General features: G+C 43.1%; 1 protein-coding gene across 3 annotated transcripts in view; it reads right to left on the reverse strand.

Moving 5' to 3' along the window:
* The window catches only part of PIKFYVE (phosphoinositide kinase, FYVE-type zinc finger containing), a 98,746-nt gene extending 88,222 nt beyond the window's left edge, over positions 1–10,524 (reverse strand). Inside the window, exon 1 of one of the 3 annotated variants that reach the window (XM_058300264.2) lies at positions 10,471–10,524. The gene's annotated coding sequence lies outside the window, so the exon portion shown is untranslated. The remainder of the gene's footprint in view (positions 1–10,470) is intronic. The other 2 variants (XM_071216162.1, XM_071216156.1) reach the window with 2 other exon arrangements.
* Between the last annotated feature and the right edge of the window lie 137 nt (positions 10,525–10,661).

The raw sequence follows: 10,661 nt of genomic DNA on the forward strand, positions 1-10,661 counted from the left end.
TTGGAATTGGCTCATATGAGTTGATAATCATATTGGTGGGTACATTGAAACACTAGATTCTGCTGAATCTTTGCTAGATAAACCTGTAATGATCTTCCCTAGGAAATCAGTCACCCGATCTCCAATCTGTCCTGAGAAATCAGTCATCTGACCTCCATCTGAAGAGATTAGCCCTTATAAACCTATAACCACTTCCCCTAAGGTAACAGCCCTCAACACTTCTGTCTGAAGAAACTAATCCTATTTCACCAGATGAAACTGAAATTGAATTCCCTGAGGTAGTTGGCTTGAAAACACTTACAATTCTTCGCATGACCCATTCCCACAGTCCCTTTTTACTTCCAGACCTATAACTAGTCTGAAATACCAATAAACCCCAAAAGGTGAGATACAAAATATGACCCAGGAGGAGGTGCACTACACTCCAGAAAATCTGCATGAGCTTTCCAATTTATATAGGCACAAATCAGGGGAATATGTGTGGGACTGGATATTAAGGGTATGGGATAATGGTGGAAGGAACATAAAGTTGGATTAGACTGATATTATTGATATAGGCCCACTAAGCAGAAATGCTGGATTCATTGTTGTAGATCGAGGTGATTGGCTGAAGCATGGAAAAAAGGTAGCCTACATTGCCTAAAGTCAAATTGCCAGAACTTCCCTTGTATAATAAGATGAGGGGATCCAAAGGCTTAGAGAGACTGGAATGTTAGAATGGATTTATCTTGTAAGACCTGCTCACCCACCCCAGGAATGTCCAGAGTGCACATCTTTCATCAGGACTGTGAAGAATAAATTTGTGAGACTACCTCCATCATCCCTGATGAACTCTGTGTTGCTCTTTATAGTTGGTCAGATTTTATTGTGGGAACTACTGTCACCAAATTTGGATCCTTAAACATAATGGAAATAATTGGATCCCAGGTTGGCAGAAGCCAAGTGGCAGCACTTAATTTCCAAAGACAAGGTGGACATAGCTACCATAATGGACAACAGACTCAAAACAGTTATCAAAATAGTCTGACTTACACAGGCCTAAACACTGGCTAGTAGATCATGGGGTACTTAGAAGTAAAATAGATGGACAGTCTAATTTTCACTTGATATTTATAAGCAGAAGAGTTATAGGTCAAATGAACAAAAATCTATCTTGAATTACAAAAACAGAGTCATGGCCCTTTAATCAACTTCCAGACTTGAGACAATTTACAGACCCAGAGCCCTTGAATGAAAGGAAGGCAGAGTCCCCTTGGAGAAGGACCCTGCTACATTGCCAAAAATGTATACTGTTAATCTTTCTCCCAGACTTCCCCAAAGATACCTATGGCCGTTTACCGTGGTAACTGTGCACTGAAGAAAAGAAAATGATTAGATATTTCAGGGCTTATTGGACACTGGCATTAATTCTGGGAGACCTAAAACGTCAAGGTGGGACACCAGTAAGAGTAGGGGCTTTTGGAGATTGGGTGATCAATGGAGTTTTAGCTCGGATCTGTCTCACAGTGGATCCAGTAGACCCCCAGACTCATTCTGTGATTATTTCCCCAGTTCCAAAATGCATAATTGGAATAGACATACTTAGCAACTGGTGGAATCCCCACATTGGTTCCCTGACCTGTGGACTAAGAGCTGTTATGTTAGGAAAGGCCACATGAATGCCTCTAGAACTTCCTCTACCTACCAAAACAGTAAATCAAAAGCAATACCAGACTGCTGGAGGGATTGCAGAGATTAGTGCCATCATTAAGGACTTGAAGGATGCAAGGATGGTGATTGCCACTACATCCCCATTAATCTCTCATCTTTGGCCTTGCATAAAACTGATGGATCTTGGAGGGTGACAGTAGATTATAATAAACTTAACCTGGTGATGACTCCAATTACACCCACTGTTCCAGATGTAGTATCATTGCTTGAGCAAACCAACATATCCCCTTTTACCTGGTATGCAGCTATTGCTTTTTTTCTCAATTCCTGTTAGTAAAGACCATCAGAAACACTTTGCTTTCAGCTAGAAATACACCTTCACTGTCCTACCAATGAGGTACATCACTTCTCCAACCCTATGTCATAATATTGTGCACAGTGATTTTGATTGTCTCTTCTTCCCACAAGACATCACACTGCCACTATTATATCATGTTGAATGGACCTATTTAGTAAGAAGTAGCAACTACTCTATACTTATTGGTAAGGTATTTGCATGTCAGAAGGTAGAAAATAAATCCAAAAAAAATACAGCAGTCTTCCCCCTTAGTGAAATTTCTAGGTATCCAGTGGTATGGGACATGTTGAGATATCACATCTAAGGCAAAGGATAAGCTGTTGCATCCAGATCCATTTACAACCAACAAGGCACAGTGCTTTGTTGGCCTCTTTGGATGTTGGAGACAACATATTCCTCATTTGGGTATGCTACTTTGGCCTATTTACCAAGTGACCTGAAAAGTTGCTAGTTTTAAGTAGGGACTAGAACAAGAGGTAGCTCTGTGACAGATCTAGGAAGCTTTGCAAGTTGTTCTGCCACTTGGGCCACATGATCTACCAGACTCAATGGTGCTAGAAATGTTAGTGGCAAATAGATATATTCTCTGGAGACTTTGGCAAGCCCCTATAGGAGAAACACAGCACAGACCCTTAGGATTTTCAAGCAAAGCCCTACCATCACCTACAGATAACTATTCTCCTTTTGAGAAATAGCTTATGGACTGCTATTGGGCCTTAGTAGAGACCAAATGCTTAATCATGAGCCACCAAGTTACCATGAGACCTGAGTTGCCCATCATATTGAATATTGGATATTGTCTGACTCAACAAGCTTAAGTTAGTTGTGCACAGCAGCACGCCATCATAACATGGAAATAATATATATGAGATTGACCTCAAATAGGTCCTGAAGGCACAAGTAAGTTATATGGGGAAGTTATTCAAATGCCCATAGTCCCCACACCCACCACATTACCTTCTCTTTCCCAGCCCACAGCTATGGCCTCTTGGGGAATTCCTTACGATCAGTTGATTAAGGAAGAGAAAACTTGGGCCTACTTTATAACTGGTTCTGCATGATATACAGGTACCACCCAAAAATGGACAGCTGCAGCACTGCAGCCCCTTTCTGGGACATTCCTAAAGGACAGTGGTCAAGGGAAATACTCCCAGTGGGAAGAAGTTCAAGCAGTGCACCTGGTTGTTCATTTTTCTTAGAAAAAGAAATGGCCAGAGGTGTGTTTGTACACTGATTCATGGACTGTCGCCAATGGTTTGACTGAATAGTCAGGGACCTGGAAGGAACATGATTGGAAAATTGGTGACAAAGAGGTCTGGAGAAGTGTGAATAGACCTTTCACAGTGAGCGAAACACATGAAGATATTTGTTTCCCATGTGAATGCTCAGCAGAGGTTGACTTCAGCAAAGAACTATTTTAATACTCAAGTGTTGGTTCTGTTTCCCTAGAGAACCCTAATATACCATCCTCAGTAGAGCCACTCAGCAATCATTCTTGGAGTCCGTAGTCAGCTTCCACTCCTGTTCCTTACTACTGCTATTGCCTAATTCCATCTCCCATTACTTTTTTTAAAAAATTAGGCCAGTAATTTATTAAAGAATGGTGAGAATTGAAATGGGAGAAAATAACAGATAAGATTAAACATGGGTAAAGTTAGTTGTGAAAGGAGCCCTGGCCCGTGACGCCCCTGGGAAAGGGGGCTCCCACGGCATCCACCTGGGCCCCACCCACCGCCTCCCTACCCTGTGCCAGACCCGGTAGCACGGTGTAGGCAACAGGAAGGCAGGCCTGCAAGGGTGGACCCGTGGGGAGGGACAAGCCCCCAGCTCTCCACCACTGCTGTCATTGCCCCTGCCACCAAGGGGTGAGGGCAGAAGGCAATGGCAGCCAGGCCCAAGAACTAAGCCGGTGGCTGCTAAAAAGGCTTGAAAAAGCTGCCTCAGAGTGCCGGGAGCTTGACGGGAAACCGCTTTGAGCCCCTGTCCTGTGCCCCCATCCTCCCGGCTCATGAGGTGAGGTCTCACAAGCCTGGGCACATGGTGTGAACGCAGAGAGGTCCTGTGCCCTGGCCTCCTCCCTCCTGTGAGTGCTCGTAGGTGAACCCATTTAAAATGGAGAAACCAAAAGGGCATTAAACTGGCTGTAGGTCATGGTTTCACTTTCCAGTATGTCCTGGATGGCAGTGCCAAATTATGTAACTGGATTTTTTCTAGGTTCTTGACTAAGCGACAAGAAACGAATTTCAAGAGCAAGCTGGGATAATTAGACCAGTAATTTATTAATGAATGTTGAGAAGAGAAATAGAATAAAATAACAGATCCTGGGTCCCAGGTAGAGAGGAAAGGGCTGAAAAGTGATAAAGAGGGTCAATTTATAGACTACAGTTCCCCATTACAGATTACAAATGCCCAGGTTTTACTTACCGGCTCATCATGGGTGTGAGGGAGAACGGCAGGAGAGCAGGGCAGGAACAGACAGAGGGACAGGGCCCCATTACTTTGACTATCATTCCCAGTAGAGAGTCTCATTTCCTACCTGAGTGAAAATGCGGAGGTTGTCTACAATTACCACCCCCATCACAACCCTTACCTGCATCCACATCTGTGCTGGCTAATACCCCTCTCCCTCCAGGGCCTCTTCTTGCCCAGCAAAATCTTCCTGCCCACCCCCACCAGTCTACCCTCTCGTTTCCTCTGGGACCTTGCACCATATCTTTAATCACTCTTCTTCCAATGGTTCTTCCTCCTCAACCCATAAACATGCTCAAGTTTCTGCCTTCAAAAAAAGAGCAACAGGGGAGTGGGTGTAGCTCAGTGGTTGAGCAGTGCCTGCTTCCCATGTATGAGGTCCTAGGTTCATTCCCTGGCACCTCCAAAGAAATTAACATTAAAAAACTAAAAAGAGGAACAAAAAAGTCCTCCCTTGTCATTGGCCCACCAGATGTTAAAATATTTTATAAATCTACAAAAAACAGAAGTACAAAATAAATCTAGAGATCATATAAAAAAGAATAGCTAGTTAAGAACCTACTGTATATAGAAACTCAATATTGGTAAAAAAAAAAAAGAAGCTTTCATTTGACAGTTGTTTTTGCGTGCTTGGCAGTCACTGTGGTAGGTAGGTACTAGGTATAAAATTGTGAACTTGATATAATCCATGGCCTCAAGAAGTTCACAGTCTAAAATCACATGTCTATGGAAAAGAGATGTGAAACTGGCTATCAATTTGGGGGAAAATCAGTTTAGATTTTCTCCTCATACTACACATCAAAATCAATTCCAATTGAATTTTAATGGTAGAGAGATAATTTTAAATCTGTGTAAATATTCTTTTCCTCCAAAACTTTCACCCAAGCATCTATTTGTGATTCTTGTCTGAGTCAATTATTGTTATGATACTATTTTTGTATCCCACTATATGTTTAGTTGCATTTTACTGTAAAATAAATAGTTTTTCTTCTTTCTCTCTTTCTTTATCTTCATTAGTATCATTTGGGACTGATGGTTTTTGGATTTTTTTTAATGTGCTATAATTCATTGCTGCCACTATTTATTTTGGTGCTCAAAGTATCCCTGATTTGGCCAATGGGAGTCCCTTCTAGCTGACTCCTGTGTTCTTCTGACATGCCTCCATCACTTTTTGAGTACTTCCTTACTTTCTGAACCCCCAAACTATACCAGGCTCATCTTAAGCGTTCTCTACCACAGGCCTGGAATCAGTCTTTTTTTTTTTTTAAGATCAAGGTGAGTTTATTGTCCAAATAGCATAACCTAATTGCATCCAAAACCATTTTCAAATCCATCTTTAAGCTAGTCAGAACTGAATCAGTCATATTTAAGGTGCTTGAAACATCAACCACATCATATTCTAGGAAGACTATGCCAATTTATGATTTTACATACAGTGTAGGAGAGAGACAATTTCACGGCATCCTAGCCAGAATTGAGTTTCACCATTTAAAAAATATCTTTGCATGCTTTACAAAGGGGAAACAGGATTAAGTGATTTTTTAAAAGTATGTTTACTAAGACTTTATATTTATTTTAAAAAAACATGTTTATTAAAACTTTATAAAGCATTTTTCTTCACGATTGACCTTCTTAAAAAATTTCTTGGAGTGGATGTGGCTCAAGCAGTTGGGCGCCCACCTCACATGCAGGAGGGCCTGGGTTAGGTCGCCAGTGCCTCCTAAAGAAGATGAGCAGATGCAATGAGCTGATGCAAAGAGCAGATACAATGAGCTCAAGTGGTAGGGCAGCCACCTCCCACATGGGAGGTCCTGGGTGCCTCCTAAAAGAAGATGAGCAAGAGACAACAAGCAGACACAAGGAGCAGACACAAGGTGCAGACAATGAACAGACAGGCGAGGGAGCCATGGGGGTGTGTGTGGGGAAATCCAAACATTTTTTTAAAAAGTTCCCTTGACTGGTCTCTCCTTCCACACTGCCCATTCACACTTCAATCCTCTATAGCCTGGCTTTTACCAGAATCATGCTGGTAGAACTACACTACTAAGGTACACTCATGAGATCTTCCTACTTGCCATAATTATTTAAAGGCCTTGTCTTTCTTGCCCTCTCTGTAGTACTCTTTTCGTTATGGGAACTTTCTTTTTTTTTTTTTAATTATTTATTTATTTATTTATTTTATTGACTTTGTAATAATATTACATAAAAAATATATATATGAGGTCCCATTCAATCCCACCCCCCCACCCCACCTCTCCCCCCCCCCCAGCAACACTTGTTCCCATCATCATGACACATCCATTGCATTTGGTAAGTACATCTTTGGGCACCTCTGCACCTCATGGTCAGTGGTCCACATCATGGCCCATACTCTCCCCCATTCCATCCAGTGGGCCCTGTGAGGATTTACAATGTCCGGTGATTGCCCCTGAAGCACCATCCAGGGCAGCTCCATGTCCCAAAGACACCTCCACCTCTCATCTCTTCCTGTATTTCCCCATACCCATCAGCCACCCTGTCGACTTTTCCCAATCCAATGCCACCTCTTCTATGTGGACATTGGATTGGTTGTGTCCATTGCACCTCTATGTCAAGAGGAGGCTCAGATTCCACATGGATGCTGGATGCAATCCTCCCACTTTCAGTTGTAATCACTCTAGGCTCCATGGTGTGGTGGTTGTCCTTCTTCAACTCCATCTTAGCTGAGTGTGGTAAGTCCAATAAATCAGATTGTAGGTGCTGGAGTCTGTTGAGGCTCAGGACCTGGCTATCACATTGTCAGTCCAGAGATTCAAATCCCCTAAATATATCTTAAACTCCAACACTAACTGCACCTCCAGCACATTAGCATGAAAGTCTTATGAAGAGAGATCCCATCTGAGTCCAGATTCATCACACATAAACACCATTTCCAAAGAGGGGCCCCCTGACCTAGCAGTTAACCCCATCGGCCATGACCATAACTCCCATGGGTCTCTTTAGCCCTCAAAGGAACCAATATCTGGGGGTTGTATCTGCTTTATCTGTCTCTCAGACTCTGCTCAGTTGTGCATAAGGACAATCCTTCTGCCAGCCTCCAGACTCTTTTTTAGAGACTCGTAGCCATATAAACTCATTTCTCCTTTCCATTTCCCCCTTACATTAGGTCAAACAGCATTTTAAAGTCATGTTATTTTATGTAGACAGGGATATTCTGCTGATCCGCATTGAACCTTCCGTATAAGGTCATTTTCCAGTTGCATCATCAGTTGGTAGTTGATAGTGGTCCCTCGGTGCCAGGGAGGCTCATCCCCGGGTGTCGTGTCCCACGCTGGGGGGAAGGCATTGCATTTACATGCTGAGTTTGGCTTCGAGACTGGCCACAATTGAGTAACATGAAGGCTGACAGGAGGAAATTCCCAGGCACAATGCTGCTCTAGGCCTTGTTCTTATTTTAGGCTTATCAGCTCACAAGCATAGTCATTAGCATCAGGGGCTCACTGTTGAACCCTCACTCCCTCCCCGTCCCTGCCGCTGCACCTGGGAGACTGTCGCTGCTCCCCTAGGGACCACGACAGAGCACCACTGGCCAGGAACCCAGTACCCCCCCTGCTGTGGTTTTTAATTGTTGCCACTATGAGTATATCCAAACATTACCATGCACCCTGGACATATGTTCTGTACAGCTCCCTGTCAGCCATATATCACCTGTCAATGGTATCCTATGCCAGTATCCCTCCATTGCCATTGTTGAAACACTCTGTGATCCAGAACTCCCTGAAATTTGAAGCCCAATATAATGTCAGTGTCCCTTACTAGGGAATGGCATATAGCGATGGGTTTAAAGGTTAGATAAAGAATACGTGTTGAATGGAAAAAATTCTACATCCTATCTTTTTCTTTTTTTTTTTTCCCCCTTAATTATTGAGCTTCTCTTCACAGGAGCCCTAGACCACAGCAATGCATATATATAATATACAGCACTCGTTATGGGAACTTTCACTTCCTTCAGCTTCTGTGACACCAAGCTTTGCTAATCTTTCTACTGTTCACCCCCACTCTGGCAGTCTATCCCTTTCAGTCTCTTTTGTGGTCTCCTTTACTTTTACCTGGCCCATAAAGATGGTTAAGTGTTCTCCAGAGTTTTTGCCCGCAGACTTTTTTTCTCATTCTACACTCCTCGATGATCTCATCCAGATATCAATATATGCTCGAGATCCCCAGCTTTCTCTCTTCATTTCAGTTCATATATCTGAACTCTAGATACTCTAGGTACATGCCTCCTGGATGTCTCTACCTTGCTGTCCCGCAGGGATCTCAAGCTGAACAAACGTTAAACTTAACTCACCACCTTGGCCATCAAATCAGTTACTCCACCTATATCCCTTCCTTGTTGAAGGGCACCTAGTCACTCAAACCCCAAATCCAGAAATCACCATGGCTGTTCTCTCTCCCATAATCTTCATGGCCAACTTTGTTTATTCTATCTCATTTTTATTTTTAGGTCATCAAAATAAATACCTTAGAACATTTATGAGATTCCCTAGTGATATGGATGTGTCCCATAAACAAATACATATTTCATGGCCCATGTTTTGATTTGTGTCTACATTAGTACTGGGGCCAGATAATATTCAAATATTTAAACTATATTATTGGCCAAAAAAATACAAATGATGTCATCAAGGCATGTTATATTAACTGAGAAATTGGTGGACTAAATGACTACATGGTATACAATAGAAGAGGTGAGCTAAATTCAAAAGAACCTGCATCTAAATAGTGAATTTCATATTCACATTCCAAGCAGAACTTTAATTTCAGCTAAATATCATGTGTCATTCCTAAGTAATGTTAACAGTAAGGTATTGCTTTGTAGTTTGGTTTCTAGCCATTGTGTCCATAAATTTATTTTACAGTTTTATAAGAGCTGTCAGCATAAGAAACATATATTTGGTTTTATGCACATATATATACATGTATATTTAAGTACTTATCATAAGTCAATTCTAGGACACTACAAATTTTTTTCACTGTAAGAAGAGTTCCTACATTACTTGTTTGGTAAACACTGTTACAGATGCTGTGAATCTGTAATGTCACTTTCCTACCACACTGGCTTACAAGCCAACTTTGCAGCCTATTTCAATCAAGTGTTTAGGATTTGAGAATATTTCTTATGATTAAACTCACTTTGGTTCTGCATAATTTTCTAGTTTTTTTCCTCTTTGTCTCGTTTTCCTCACCTATAAGTCTTTCAACCTGCCATATTGTACTGCCCTAAATCAACACTGGAACGAGGATAGGCATAAATGCTTACTTTTAGTAGTGAGCTAGGGGTAATAAGGCAAACGATTTAATATGGAGTAAAACAGAATCTCCGGTGACCTACGGCCTGAGATTCGGCTGGAAATACAAGCTCATACACACTTCTGTAATCATTTCTACAGAAATAAATGGAGGTGGCTGCTAATTATGTTTACCCACCTCAAAAATCAACCACCTAACAGTATTGTATACTTCCTCCTTTTTTTCTTCGGAAAAAGACCAGTGCCCTCTAGAGCCCAAAATCCACCATCGTCACCGTTATCTTCTAATGCAAATAACAATGCGGGTTATTTATTATTTGTAGCAACAGGAATTAGATTTACAGAGGCCCTAAAGCCCTGGTCTTGAGGGATAACGGGAATTATTTACAGTGGTATGCCTTCCTAGAAGCTCCCAAGACACCACGCTCGCCTCGTGCGCCCTTCCTCAAAGGCGTCACATGTCCGTTGCTGTGTACCTCACAGCGGGTTCATACGAAGGGGACCCGCCAGACTACGACCGTTCCCGGTGCTCTGTCCCCAGTTTGTCTGTACTGCCGACTCAAAACACACTCCGCGGGGCCCTATGGTCTTATAAAGCCCGGGGGCCCTTCGCGGCGTGAGGACCCGCGCGGGGCTGCCCGCTACAACTGGGGTCTCAAAATACCGAAACCGGTGCGCACCGCTCCCCGGCCTGCAGTGACTTACGGGCCCTTGCTCCGGAGAGACGCCCTGCCTGATCCCGGGCCGCGACGCTACCCCCTCCCCCTGGGGCCAGCGAGGGGCTGCCTGCCGGGTGGGCCCCGCCCCCAAGCCACGGGTCCCACTCCCAGGGAAGGGGGTTGTTCCGCGCGCGGCGATTGGTGGCACCCCAAGGGCGGGGCTCCGGGATGTGGGCT

This window comes from Dasypus novemcinctus, chromosome 7 (genome assembly GCF_030445035.2).
Source record: "Dasypus novemcinctus isolate mDasNov1 chromosome 7, mDasNov1.1.hap2, whole genome shotgun sequence".
Taxonomy (NCBI): domain Eukaryota; kingdom Metazoa; phylum Chordata; class Mammalia; order Cingulata; family Dasypodidae; genus Dasypus; species Dasypus novemcinctus.